Raw genomic sequence first — 15,626 nt, 5'->3', positions numbered from 1 at the left:
ATTGATTGGCAGATGCCTGGGCATTGATTGGCAGCTGCCTGGGTATTGATTGGCAGCTGCCTGGGCACAAATTAGTATTTCCCTGGGGGTCTAGGGTGGCATACCTGGTGGTCCAGTGTCTATGGCCATCCTGGTGGTCCTGGGCGGCATGATGGTAGTCCTGGGTGGGATCCGTGGGGGGCTGTGCTTATAAACAATCAGCGCAGACCCCCCCTGTCAGGAGAGCAGCCGATTGTCTCTCCTCTACTTGCGTCTGTCAGACGCGAGTGAGGAAAAGCCGATCACCGGCTCTTCCTATTTACATCGTGATCAGCCATGATTGGACACGGCTGATCACGTGGTAAAGAGTCTCCGTCAGAGACTCTACCTAGATCAGAGTTGCAGGGTGTCAGTCTGACGATCGCCGTGATGTGCGCCCCTGGGGCGCGCAGCAGCTTAATATCCTGATCACATCATATGACGTCCGGTCAGGATATTGAAACCACTTTGCCGCCGTCATTCTGCTATATGGTGGGCGGCAAGTGGTTAAATACGGATCCGTCATGCACACATGGAAGGGGAAGATTAAAACAAGATGGTAGACGTGCAGAACAAACAAATGTGTTTAGTTTCAATTTGTTAGTTGCAATACATTTGTTTAGTTAAATTTGTTTAATTCGTTTAATTTTTTTTTTTTCGAAACTTTATTCAAATTCAAATCGATTCGAATTTTCCCGAATGCGGTCGGATTAGACTCAGTTCTATCTAAATATTTGAATCAATTTGTTTTCGAATGCCATTCTAAATCTAATTTAATTCTATTCGAACTTTGAATTTAGGAAAACGGTTATACTAGTAACGCGGGTTAACGAGCATTTTGCAATACGAGCTATTATTCTTTAAAAAATCCTGACTCGGTTGTGAGCAGGATTCAAGCCTTTGCGGTGTGCAGCGCCGCATTTGGCCAGAGGTGCGGGGGCTCCGGTGACACTCGGAGCTGCTCGGATGCACTCGGAAACACTTAGTTAGAGCCTCTCCGAGTGTTTCCGAGTGCATCCTAGTGGCTCTGTGCAGTTTCCGAGTGTTTCCGAGTGTCTCCGGCCCCCCTCCCCCCACCTCTGGCCACATGCGGTACTGCATACAATAGAAGTCACTGTGGAACGAATTATCTTAATTTCCATTGATTTCTATGGGGAAACTCGCTTTGATATACAAGTTCTTTGGATTACAAGCATTCTTCTGGAACAAATAATGCTCATAATCCAAGGTACCCGCTGTATTCTTTCTATTCTATTGTTTTTTTATTCTATTCCATTCTTTTATTTTCTTTTAAATTCTATTTTTTTTCTATTGTATTCGAATTTATTCGATTCAAAATTCGAATTTCAGAAGGTGGTTATATTGTTATATTCTTTCTATCCTATTGTTTTTCTTATTCTATTCTTTTCTATTCTATTCGAGTTCAAATTTATTCTATTAAAAAATTTGAATTCCGGAAGATCATTATATTCTATTTTATTATACTCTATATTCTATTATAATGTATATTTTTCTTTCCTTTTCCATTCCAATCTATTCTTTTCTTTTTTATTCTAATTCAAATTTATTCTGTTTGAAATTCAAATTTCTATTTTATTCTAGTCTATTGGATTAAAGAAAAATAATTTTCCCCATGGGGCTTTAAAACAGCAATGCACATAATGAAAGGAAGTTCTTAATAGATGTATAAAAAGTTTTATCCAATATCATGGTTTGAAGTACAGTATAGAGAATCATCTGGTACAATAACACACATCTTATTCCCCAGTGCAGTAACAAACACATATTAATACACATAATTAGGTTACATAATGTTACATAAATAGCAAGCTCTGACGCGTTTCGACCTGTATATGGTCTCTTCAGGGGGACAGTTGGATCTAAAAAAGAATTACATAAATTAAATTCAAATAGATAAATATATATATTATTGTGCATCACTTGGATTAAACCAAGATAATGAGTCTTTACCGCTAAATGGTGGAATGGGTGTTCTCTAGTCCAGGATATGTGCTGAGGGCCAATGGAAACACCGGAGGGCTCGGGGGGCCACCCTCACTCTCCCAGGAGAGCCAGCCTCAAGGGGCTTACAAGGAGCCACACTTAGCGCGCCCCCCGGGAGGGGGGGGGGGGAGGGGAGATGAGGGGGAGGAGCCCACACCTGCAACAGAAACCCAAGAATAGCCATGTATTAGTTAGAGGAAGTTTGATAATTAGCTTGGTAATGTACTGAGTGTTTCCAATTTGTCTATGTGGAGACTGGCGTTGGATAGGATTTTTACTATGTAAATATATTGAAATGTTAATTCCATTCCATGAATGTAATCGATAAGAGTTAATGATCGTGTGATCCAACAATGCAGTGGTATGGTAGGTCTATTATACTGTTGTAATGGATAGGTAAATAAGAAGGATAAAATAGGTGAAAAAGAGGGAAAAAGATGTGTGTGTGAAAAAAAAAAAAAAAAAAAAAACACAGCAACAACGATGGCCTAAATGGAGAGGAGTGCATTGTGTGGTGGAGAATGGTGTGAATGAGGTGGTGCATGGTGTGGTAACATGACATGGTGCTTGCTTGGTGCCTACTGTGTGAAAACAAAAATGAAAAGTGAACTAAAAAAGTGAAAAGCCAATCAAAATGTGAAAGTGTGTATGTAGGATGGTGGAGAGTGCTGTGTGGAATGAAGGTGGAACAAAAAGTTTACCTTATCAGTTGTATAAATCGTGTAGGCTGAAGGTAATGTTGGACTTGTTGATAGGTTCAATGTGATAAGCTTGGTGGCGATCATGCAAAAATAAGGGCTCTAGTGTAGAAAGAACCTGGCAGCAGTAGCATTCATCCTGGCCTGTAGGAGATCATGATCTAATTATCAGGCCTCCAGTCTCCCTTTATATCCAAATTCAGGCAAATGGGATAATCATGTGCAGGTGCAAACCCCCCACCCACACCGCCCCCAAGAAAAAAAAAAAAAAAAAAAAAACCCGGAGGGATTGGTGCTGGAACCGCTGATGGAGCTGATGGAGCGGCCCCTGTGTGGCTCCCTCGGCGTCCCGGAAGGCCTAGAGTCCCCGACCACTGTCGTCATTTCCGCCGCAATGTGCGTGACGTCATGACGTTGTGCGTTTTTTGTCGCACTCCGTCAAACGTCCGGAGATGAACACGGGACGCCGCCGGCAGGATAGAGCTCACCTTAACTGCAGCGGTGAGCAAAAGAGGGGGCACGCAAAGGAATTCGCATGCCCCCCCCCTTTTTCCTGCCGGGAAGCCGCGAGGGGTCAGACTCACCCCAAGAAGGGAGAGGAGGCACCACCAACACCCGCCAGTCCAAAAAATGGCCCTCAAAAAAAAAAAAAAAGATACTGGGGATGGTGTCAGTAGAACATGAATGACTGACTTCATGGGATCACCAACATAGCACACAGCAAATGTTGATGGTCTGGTATGTTTTTTGTTTATTTTGCATTTTTAACATTTTTTTAAATTTTTTTACATGGGCTGTGTGTTGGTTCCAGGTCCCCACGTTCCTGCATCGAATGTCAGTATGAAAATAGGTAGAATATAAATAAAGTTTGTCAGCAATTGCCATATAAGGCAATTGAATATCATGCAGTGTGGGGGTCTAAGTTATATTCCCCCTCATGCATGGGATTGTTAAAAGTTGACCGAGTGGGAACAATTGATTAACAATGTGCAGGATACGTGAAGAGAAGGAAACACACAGCCCATGTCTTATCTCTAATGTGTCAAGGTGGGGAGGGGTGTTTAACCACCCAAAATTGAAATATGAAAAAAGGGAAGACACACATAAAAGAGATAAGAAAGGCTGCGCACCCCGGAAATTGGATTAAAGAAAAATAATTTTCCCCATGGGGCTTTAAAACAGCAATGCACATAATGAAAGGAAGTTCTTAATAGATGTGTAAAAAGTTTTATCCAATATCATGGTTTGAAGTACAGTATAGAGAATCATCTGGTACAATAACACACATCTTATTCCCCAGTGCAGTAACAAACACATATTAATACACATAATTAGGTTACATAATGTTACATAAATAGCAAGCCCCGACGCGTTTCGACCTGTATATGGTCTCTTCAGGGGGACAGTTGGATCTAAAAAAGAATTACATAAATTAAATGTAACATTTCAATATATTTACATAGTAAAAATCCTATCCAACGCCAGTCTCCACATAGACAAATTGGAAACACTCAGTACATTACCAAGCTAATTATCAAACTTCCTCTAACTAATACATGGCTATTCTTGGGTTTCTGTTGCAGGTGTGGGCTCCTCCCCCTCATCTCCCCTTCCCCCCCCTCCCGGGGGGCGCGCTAAGTGTGGCTCCTTGTAAGCCCCTTGAGGCTGGCTCTCCTGGGAGAGTGAGGGTGGCCCCCCGAGCCCTCCGGTGTTTCCATTGGCCCTCAGCACATATCCTGGACTAGAGAACACCCATTCCACCATTTAGCGGTAAAGACTCATTATCTTGGTTTAATCCAAGTGATGCACAATAATATATATATTTATCTATTTGAATTTAATTTATGTAATTCTTTTTTAGATCCAACTGTCCCCCTGAAGAGACCATATACAGGTCGAAACGCGTCGGGGCTTGCTATTTATGTAACATTATGTAACCTAATTATGTGTATTAATATGTGTTTGTTACTGCACTGGGGAATAAGATGTGTGTTATTGTACCAGATGATTCTCTATACTGTACTTCAAACCATGATATTGGATAAAACTTTTTATACATCTATTAAGAACTTCCTTTCATTATGTGCATTGCTGTTTTAAAGCCCCATGGGGAAAATTATTTTTCTTTAATCCAATTTCCGGGGTGCGCAGCCTTTCTTATCTCTTTTATGTGTGTCTTCCCTTTTTTCATATTCTAGTCTATTGTTTTTTCCATTCTATTATTTTCTATTCTATACTTTTTTTCTGTTCTATTCTTTTCTATTCTATTTGAATTAAAATGTATTCTATTTGAAATTCGAATTTCAAAAGATGGTTATATTTTTTCTATTTTATTCTATTCTTTTTTTTTTATTCTATTATTTTAATTTCTATTTTATTCTGTTCTTTTATTTTCTACCCTATTTTGTTCTGTTTTACTCTACTCTTTTCTATTCTATTACTTTATTTTCTATTCTATCCCTTTATTTTCTATTCATTTTTTTCTATTCTTTTATTATTGTGTATTCTGCTCTGTTTTACTCTATAATATTCTATTATTTTATTTTATTTTCTATTCTATTATATGCTTTTTTCATTTCTATTTTATGCACTTCTGAAATTTAAATTCAAATTAGATTCAAAAACTATTTGAAAACTATTCGAAATCTAAATTCCTCCAAAATGTTATTTTCTTTACTTCGGATTAGTTTAAATTTGTTACTATTGTAATTCAGAAAATTTGTATACATCCGGATTTCCTAATAACAAAAAATTTTGTCTGAATTTCGGAACAAAACGAAATATCTACAAGACAGGGTTCTGCTTTAATCTCCCCATTGTTTCCTATGTGAGTCATATCTAATAAGAAGACCATAAAACTTGACTCATCTCCGGCAATAAAACTTTCTACATAAACATTTTCTTCCTCGTTTATTTTACAAATGTGTTTTGATTTTCTCAGGGCAATGATGGGATTCTAAAAATATATTACAAAAAAATTGAAATGAGTATCAGTGACATAGAAGTTGTTGGTAGCTTGTTGGTAGCCCCCCCCCCCCCCCCTTCCCCGTTCGGTTTGCATCCAGAACATGCGAACATGCAAAAACTTTGTTCGAACACGCGAACACCATTAAAGTCTATGGGACACGAACATGAGAAATCAAAAGTGGTAATTTTAAAGGCTTATATGCATGGTATTGTCATAAAAAGTGTTTGGGGACCTGGGTCCTGCCCCAGGGGACATGGATCAATGCAAAAAAAAGTTTTAAAATTGGCCGTTTTTTCAGGAGCAGTGATTTTAATAATGCTTAAAGTGAAACAATAAAAGTGTAATATTCCTTTAAATTTCGTACCTGGGGGGTGTCTATAGTATGCCTGTAAAGTGGCGCATGTTTCCCGTGTTTAGAACAGTCCGAGTGCAAAATGACATTTCTAAAGGAAAAAAAGTCATGTAAAACTACTATCACTAGCGCCGGCTATAATGGATTGTCGGTCCGGCAATACACATAAAAGTTCATTGATAAAAATGGCATGGAATTTCCCCACAGGGGAACCCCGAAGCAAATTTTTTTTAAAAATGCGTGGGGGTCCCCCTAAATTCCATACCAGGCCCTTCAGGTCCCTGGTATGGATTTTAAGGGGAACCCCGCGCCAAAATTTTTTAAAAAATGGCGTGGGTCCCCGCAAAAATCCATACCAGACCCTTATCTGAGCATGCAACCTGGCAGGCTGCAGGAAAAGAGGGGGGGTCGAGAGAGCACCCCCCTCCTGAACCGTACCAGGCCACATGCCCTCAACATTGGGAGGGTGCTTTGGGGTAGCGGCCCCCCAAAGCGCCTTGTCCCCATGTTGATGGGGAGAAGGGCCTCATACCCACAACCCTTGCCCGGTGGTTGTGGGGGTCTGCGGGTGGGGGGGCTTATCGGAATCTGGAAGCCACCATTAACGAGGAGACCCCAGATCCTGGCCCCCCTGTGTGAATTGGTAATGGGGTACATACCCCTACCATTTCACAAAAAAGTGTCACAAATGTTAAAAAAGACAAGAGATGGTTTTTGACAATTCCTTTATTAATTTCTTCTTTCCCAGCTTCTTCTTACACCTTCTTTCTTTTGGTCTTCCTTCTGTGTTCTTCTTCTTCCTCCATCTTCTTCTTTTCCCGCTTCTTCCTCAGCTGCTTCCTCGGGTCTTCTCGTCCGGCATCTTCCTCCGGCTTCTTCTCCACTTCGTCCTCCGCACGATCCGCCTCAGTGGGAGTCTTCCGCTGTGTGACGCTTCTGTTAAGGTGACAGTTCTTATATAAGGGAGGGCGAGGCCACCCGGTGACCCCACCCCCCTCTGACGCACGGGGAAAGCCATAGGGAAGTCACTGGGTGGCCCCGCCCTCCGTTATATAAGAACTGTCACCTCAACAGAAGCGTCACACAGCGGAAGACTCTCACTGAGACGGATCATGCGGAGGACGAAGCAGAGAAGAAGCCGGACGAGAAGACCGGAGGAAGTAGTGGAGGAAGAAGCGGGGGAAGAAGAAGAAGATGGAGGAACAAGAAGAACACCGAAGGAAGACCAGAAGAAAGAAGATGGAAGAAGAAGCGGGGAAAGAAGAAGAAATTAATAAAGGAATTGTCAAAAACCGCCTCTTGCTTTTTTAACATTTGTGACACTTTTTTTGTGAAATGGTAGGGGTACATTTGTACCCCATTACCAATTCACACGGGGGGCTGGGATCTGGGGGTCCCCTTGTTAAAGGGGGCTTCCAGATTCCGATAATCCCCCCGCCCACAGACCCCCACAATCACCAGGCAAGGGTTGTGGGGATGAGGCCCTTCTCCCCATCAACATGGGGACAAGGTGATTTGGGGGGGCCGCTACCCCAAAGCACCCTCCCAATGTTGAGGACATGTGGCCTGGTATGGTTCAGGGGGGGGTGCTCTCTCTCCCCCCTCTTTTTCTGCGGCCTGCCAGGTCGCATGCTCGGATAAGGGTCTGATATGGATTCTTGGGGGACCCCCACGCCAAAATTTTAAAATTTTGGCGTGGGGGTCCCCCTCAAAATCCATACCAGACCTGTAGGATCTGGTATGGATTTTGAGCGGGACCCCCACACCATTTTTTTTTTATTTTGGCGGGGGTTCCCCTTAATATCCATACCAGGCCCTTTGGTATGGAATTTAGGGGGACCCCATGCATTTTTTTTTTATTTTGGTTCGGGGTTCCCCTGTGGGGAAATTCCATGCCATTTTTTTCAATGAACTTTTATGTGTATTGCCGGACCGACAATCCATTATAGCCGGCGCTAGCGATAATAGTTTTACATTACTTTTTTTCTTTTAGAAATGTAATTTTGCACTCGGACTGTTCTAAACACGGGAAACATGCGCCACTTTACAGGCATACTATAGACACTCCCCAGGTACAAAATTTAAAGGAATATTACACTTTTATTGTTTTACTTTAAGCTTTATTAAAATCACTGCTTCAAAAAAAACGTCCGTTTTTAAAACTTTTTTTTGCATTGGTACATGTCCCCTGGGGCAGGACCCAGGTCCCCAAACACTTTTTATGACAATAACTTGCATATAAGCCTTTAAAATTAGTACTTTTGAATTCTCCCATAGACCTTTAAAGGGCTTTCAAATTTGCCACGAACACCCCAAATTGTTCGCTATTCGGCGATCGGGCGAACAGCCGATGTTCGAGTCAAACTCATGTTCGACCCGAACATAAAGCCCATCCCTATTGGTAGAAATAGGTTCACTTAAAGCCAAATTCCAGCATAAAAACCCTCATAAGCCACATAAGGATATATAAAGTATATACACCCCTCACATTTTTGTAAATATTTTATTCTATCTTTTCATGTGACAACACTGAAGAAATTACACTTGTCTACAATGTATAAAGTAGTGAGTGTACAGGTTGTATAACAGTGTAAATTTGCTGCCCCCTCAAAATAACTCAACACACAGCCATTAATGTCTAAACCTCTGGCAACAAACATGAGTACACCCCTAAGTGAAAATGTCCATATTGGGCCCAATTAGCCATTTTCCCTCACCGATGTCATGTGACTCGTTAGTGTTACAAGGTCTCAGATGTGAATGGGGAGCAGGTGTATTAAATTTGGTGTTATCGCTCTCGCTCTCTCATACTGGTTACTGGAAGTTCAACATGGCACCTCATGGCAAAGAACTCTCTGAGGATCTGAAAAAAAGAATTGTTGCTCTACATAAAGATGGCCTAGGCTATAAGAAGATTGCCAAGACCCTGAAACTGAGCTGCAGCACGGTGGCCAAGACCATACAGCAGTTTAACAGGACAGGTTCCACTCAGAACAGGCCTCGCCATGGTCCACCAAAGAAGTTGAGTGCACGTGCTCAGCGTCATATCCAGAGGTTGTCTTTGGGAAATAGACATGTGAGTGCTGCCAGCATTGCTGCAGAGGTTGAAGGGGTGGGGGGGTCAGCCTGTCAGTGCTCAGACCATACGCCGCACACTGCATCAAATTGGTCTGCATGGCTGTCGTCCCAGAAGGAAGCCTCTTCTAAAGATGATGCACAAGAAAGCCTGCAAACAGTTTGCTGAAGACAACCAGACTAAGGACATGGATTACTGGAACCATGTCCTGTGGTCTGATGAGACCAAGATTAACTTTTTTGGTTCAGATGGAGCGTGTGTGGAGTACAAAGACAAGTGTTTTGCCTACAGTCATGCATGGTGGTGGGAGTGTCATGGTCTGGGGCTGCATGAGTGCTGTCGGCACTGGGGAGCTACAGTTTATTGAGGGAACCATGAATTCCAACATGTACTGTGACATACTGAAGCAGAGCATGATCCCCTCTTTTCGGAGACTGGGCCACAGGGTAGTATTCCAAGATGATAACGACCCCAAAAACACCTCCAAGACGACCACTGCCTTGCTAAAGAAGCTGAGGGTAAAGGTGATGGACTGGCCAAGCATGTCTCCAGACCTAAACCCTATTGAGCATCTGTGTGGCATCCTCAAACAGAAGGTGGAGGAGCACAAGGTCTCTAACATCCACCAGCTCCGTGATGTTGTCAGGGAGGAGTGGAAGAGGACTCCAGTGGCAACCTGTGAAGCTCTGATGAACTCCATGACCAAGAGGGTTAAAGCATTGCTGGAAAATAATGGTGGCCACACAAAATATTGACACTTTGGGCCCAATTTGGACATTTTCACTTAGGGGTGTACTCACTTTTGTTGCCAGCGGTTTAGACATTAATGGTTCTGTGTTGAGTTATTTTGAGGGGACAGCAAATTTACACTGTTATACAAGCTGTACACTCACTACTTTACATTGTAGCAAAGTGTCATTTATTCAGTGTTGTCACATGAAAAGATAGAATAAAATATTTACAAAAATGTGAGGGGTGTACAAACTTTTGTGAGATAGTGTAAATCCACTTTGTACACCAAATGCCTCCACAAACCCAGATATTACCTTGTAAAAGTAGCTATGACATCACCACTGTGCTGTACATTAACCTTGCCCGAGATAAGAGCTGTGGAGGGACCAAGCAGGTTCCACCCACTACATAAACTTACAGGAGGGGGCGGAGACAAGACCAGCCACCCTGCACATGGAGAGAGAGCAGCAATGACCAGTCTTTATTACAGGAAGCTCCTCCACAGAGGTAAAGTCTCAGAAGGGGTGTCACTTGAGTCAGGCACCCAGAACACATGTAGGGTTGCCACCTGTTCGGGATTCACCCAGACATTTCAGGTTTTGAATCATGTGTCCGGGTTTCCGTCCACCTAAAACCCGGACACAATATTCAGACAGGAATGTGGTTCAGAACAGGGCCTGATAGGATGATGAGGGGGCACTATGCACACCACATTACTATTCTATTTGGCGCGCCCAAAGGTGTCCCAGGTCTGTTACAATCATATAGTTTATGTTAATAAAATACATTTTTGCTGTGCGCCGCTAAAGTGCCCGGGTTTGGCTTGAAGAAAAAGTGGCAGCCCTAGACACATGCCCTGCATCTTCTGCAGGGTGCCCTGGGTACATGATGCCATGATCCCCCCACTACTGTTTCAGCGAGCATTGTTCTCCGCCAGCTACAGCTGCCTGCCAGAGACTTCAGGGCCAAAGAAAAGCTTCCCCCGGGCTCCTCCGTGTCTCTAACGTGTCACATGACACACACAGGGAGGAGCCTGGGAGGAAGGAAATCTCCCATTCTGCACTGTATCTGGGGTATGTAGATTCATAGGGGGGGGGATTGTACTGGGGGAAAGACTGACCTGGGGAAGATTTGTGCTAGGTGGGTGAAGGTGGGGTGGGGGGAGGGGTGGATTGGAGGGGTGAGAGGATTGGAGGGGTGATTTATATAGAGAGGGCAAGATTTGGAAGAAAGAATATGTGCTGAAAGAGAGGAAAGGGGGGAGAACTTTTGTGTTGAGGGGATTGTGCTGGAGAGTTGAGAAAGGAATAGTGCTAGGAGGTGGATTGGGGGGGGGGGGGGATGGTGCTTGGGAGGTGGAGTTTGCGTGGGGGGGGAATGGTGCTTGGGAGGTGGAGTTTGCGTGGGGGGGGATGGTGCTTGGGAGGTGTAGTTTGCGTGGGGGGGATGGTGCTTGGGAGGTGTAGTTTGCGTGGGGGGGGGGAATGGTGCTTGGGAGGTGGAGTTTGCGTGGGGGGGGGATGGTGCTTGGGAGGTGTCGTTTGCGTGGGGGGGGGATGGTGCTTGGGAGGTGTAGTTTTCGTGGAGGGGGGGGATGGTGCTTGGGAGGTGGAGTTTGCGTGGGGGGGGATGGTGCTTGGGAGGTGTAGTTTGCGTGGGGGGGGATGGTGCTTGGGAGGTGTAGTTTGCGTGGGGGGGGAATGGTGCTTGGGAGGTGTAGTTTTCGTGGAGGGGGGGATGGTGCTTGGGAGGTGGAGTTTGCGTGGGGGGGGATGGTGCTTGGGAGGTGTAGTTTGCGTGGGGGGGGGAATGGTGCTTGGGAGGTGGAGTTTGCGTGGGGGGTAGGATTTGTGCAAGGAGGAGAAATTTGGGTGGAAGGGGGAGACTTGTGCTAAGGGGGGGGGGGGTTGAGGAATCTTTAGTTGTGCTGGGGAGGTGGAATTTGAGGTGGAGGAGAGGTTTTGTGCTAGGATGATAAAGTTGGGGGGGGGGCAGATTTTTGCTATACGGTGGGATTGGGGGGGAGGATTTGTGCTGGAAGGGGGAATTTGGAGGGGTGATCATTAATGCTTGCAGAGGGGATTGGGGGGGGGGGTGAGATGATTTGTGTTGGGGAGGAGAGGATTTTTGTTAAGAGAGGGGAGGAATTCCCCAAAAAGTGTCAGCACTGTCAGTTAGTGTCCGATTTGTCCGCCCCAATGTCGCAGTCCCGCTATAAGTCTCTGATCGCCGCCATTACTAGTAAAAAATATAAATAAAATAAATACAAATTCCATAAATCTATGCCATAGTTTGTAGACACTATACCTTTTGCACAAACCAATCAATATACTAGACATGTGTGTGACGAAAAAATTTGTTTCGTTTCGTTTTGATTCGTTAATCTAGTGAAATTCGGTTGATTAGTATTCGAAATTCGTATTTGGATTTTTGTCTGAATTTACAGATTATTTCGATTTGAAACTATCAAATCGATAAATTTTTCGAATCGGTCGAAGCAAAAATGTTATATTGTTTTCGATTTAAATGCAGCAAAGTGAACAAACAAAAGAAAAGTCTTCATCAAATGATTACAAATCACCTTTGGCTTAACAAAAACAGCAATTATTTCGAAATGGCGCTCTAATAACACACACAGTCTTTGACTTCAGCGTTATGTGTAGTGAGAATTCGACTGTAGTTCGATGTAAAATTCAATTTAAGTTTCAGTCCGAATTTTTTAAATTCGTACGAATTTCGTTACGTTATTTCGGAGCATTCAGTAAAATTTGTTTATTGCAATTCAGGAATTCAGATACATCCGAATCATGAAAAAATTTGTCCGAATATTAATTTGCAACGAAACAAACCACACATGTCTACAATATACGCATATTGGAATTTTTTTTTTTACCAAATATATGTGGCAGAATATATATTGGCCTAAAGTGGTCAAGAAATTTGATTCTTTACATTTTTTTTTTATTGGATATGTTTTATAGCAGAAAGTAATTTTTTTTTTTTTTTCAAAATTGTTGGTCTTTTTTTTTGTATATAGCACAAAAAATAAAAACCGCAGTTTTATAGCATGAAGTTAAAAAATGTTGTTTGGTTTTTTTTCTCAAAATTGTCGCTCTTTTTTTTTGTTTATAGCACAAAATATAAAAATCGCAGAGGTGATCAAATACCACCAAAAGAAAGCTCTATTTGTGGAAAAAAGGGGACAGCAAATTTATTTGGGTACAGCATCGCATGAAAGCGCAATTGTCAGTTAAAGTAACGCAGTGCCGTATTGCAAAAAATAGCCTGGTCATGAATAAATGTTACGGAAGGGCAAATGGATAAACTGTCTATTTATAAACAAAAAAATCTTCTTGAAAAAAAACAACACAAAAAAAAAAAAAACAAAACAAAACAAGCAAACAAAAACACAACAACAAAAAAAATAAAAAAGAAGAATCCAAAACAATGTAGCACAATAATGTATATTTGTGTAGCCCAGGTGTCCTAATAAGAAGACCCGAGGACTGCCATCATCTGGGGAGGGGGGGGGTTTAATTTCTCTTCTATTTTTCTCTTGTGTTTGATACTTTGTATCTCTTCCTTCTGTCCGCACATGCAGCAGAACACACCATTATTCTTCACTTCTTATAAAAACAACTTTGTTCTTCCAGAATAGATTGGAAGTGGAATGTTTCCACACAAAGTCTCCCCCCCTCCCCTTGTCTGCAATGGTACAGCCCAAAAGTTTCTGATTGGCCAGAAAAGTTTCAGACACTTGCCAAACTTCAGGAAATTGGAAGTGCAGATCAGCTGTGCTGGGATTCCAGTGCTTATAATGACATGGGGGGGTGGTGAGGATTGGAGAAGGAGAATTACCTGCTGGTGTCTTCAGGTAAGTCCAGAGTTACTGCAAGTTTGAGAGAGATCATTGAATCTGCTTATATATATATATATATATATATATATATATATATATATATGTATATGTAATGATAGGATTGGTCAGAAGTGGCAGTGAATGGGTGGTGTGGTAAAATGACCTCCTATAAAATGAAATGATTCAAGTATAACTAAAGGCATTTTTTTTTATAGAGTGGAGGGGGGTTAGCCCCACCTCCCTGATAGGGGGATTCACCTTCTCTATTCTGATGACACTCAACATGAGAGTGAAAGAAAATCCCACATTTTAGGTTGTCACCAGAACAGGAATAGAGGGGAAATCTTCCAATGGGGACACCCAGGGTTTTTTTTCACTTCCTGTTGCAGCTATGGGACAGGAAATAAAGGAAAATCTCCCCAAGAGGATGCAGGTGGCATAAAAAAAAAACTGACATGGGTTGTAACCCTGCCTTACAATATTCAAAGTTGGGGGGGGGGGGGGTTACCTTTTTTTTTTAGTTTTGCTTTGGACCCCTTTTACACTATACTGGGCAACACTAGCTGTCACACATGTGTTCCTTTTTTTTTGACTGTTGCTGTGCATCTTACATTCAGTTTAATGGTCTGTCCTATGCACAACAAATGCATCAAAGTAGCTCATGCATCTTTTGGAGCTTTGCCACATTTGGTTACGCAGAATATATATATATATATATATATATATATATATATATATATATATATATATATATATATATATATATATATATATATTATAATATTTTTTTTTCTTAATGCGAAAAATGCTTGCTTGCTGTATTTGGGGCAGGCTCTTGAGGAGTACTGAGGCAGGGTGCTGTGATGTACAAAGCTGCCTTAAAAAAATAAATGGCACCCTGCTGGCCCCACCCTCCGACCAGGATCTGTCGGCATTGCACAGAGCAGTGTTTCTCAACTCCAGTCCTCAAGGTGTCCCAACAGGTCATGTTTTCAGGATTTCCCTCCGATGAAGCAGCTGTGGTCATTACTAAGGCAATGAAACTGATCAAATCACCTGTGCAAAATAATGGGAAGCCTGTAAACGTGACCTGTGGGGGCGCCTTGAGGACTGGAGTTGAGAAACACTGGCATAGAGAGTGACAGCGACCCAGTAACGAAGTCACAGGGTGTAAAATAAGATATGTAATAAAATAGGTCCCGCCAAACCCCAGGGTAACTTTCATCCGTCCTAGCACCTCATACACCACCCCCCCCCGTATGTATCCCAGGCTCCGCTTGTCCATCTACAGGCTCAGGACCGGCATAGTGGGTGCTGCCGAGGGGAGGGAGGAGAGCGAACACACATTTCCGCTCTTCTCCCCTTCTAGTTCTTGACCCGGAAGTGACATCACACCTCACTTCCGGGTCAATGATGTCACTTCCGGGTCAAGAACTAGAAGGGGAGGAGAGCGGAAACGTTTCGCTGTTCAGTTTTCCCCGGCCATCAGGGCCAGGAAAGAATGCAATGCAGTGTGATGTAGAGCACAGAGGAGACATGCAGTCTTTTAGACCTCGGATGTCTCATTAACCTCTTGTGGACCGCCCCACGCAGGTATACTGTGGCAGGGCGGCCCTCCTGCACGAAATCCTGTACCTGTACGTGATTTTGTGCACTGGGTATGGGGCTCGCATGCACGCCGCTGGCGACCCACTCCCGCTGATTGGCGATGTCCACCGGGACCCGCCGATCGTTCTCCGGAAAGGCAGAATGTGAACAAGGCAGACTGCCGTTCTGTGAGAGGGGAAGATGGAGATCCTGTGTTTCTGCTAAGCAGGAACACCGATCTGTCTCTCTCCCCCCTCCCCCCAGTTAGAAAGCACTCCCTAGAACACCTTTACTTTTGATCGCCCCTGATGGTAACCCCTTCCCTGCTAGTG

General features: G+C 43.2%; 1 protein-coding gene across 1 annotated transcript in view; it reads left to right on the top strand.

Annotated features, from left to right (window-relative positions):
- Positions 1 to 13,584: 13,584 nt before the first annotated feature.
- The window catches only part of ACHE (acetylcholinesterase (Yt blood group)), a 177,524-nt gene continuing 175,482 nt past the window's right edge, over positions 13,585 to 15,626 (top strand). Inside the window, exon 1 of the mRNA XM_073622842.1 lies at positions 13,585 to 13,722. The gene's annotated coding sequence lies outside the window, so the exon portion shown is untranslated. The remainder of the gene's footprint in view (positions 13,723 to 15,626) is intronic.

This window comes from Aquarana catesbeiana, linkage group LG03, assembly GCF_042186555.1.
Source record: "Aquarana catesbeiana isolate 2022-GZ linkage group LG03, ASM4218655v1, whole genome shotgun sequence".
NCBI classification, from domain to species: domain Eukaryota; kingdom Metazoa; phylum Chordata; class Amphibia; order Anura; family Ranidae; genus Aquarana; species Aquarana catesbeiana.
This window is presented reverse-complemented; position numbering and strand designations above follow the sequence as displayed.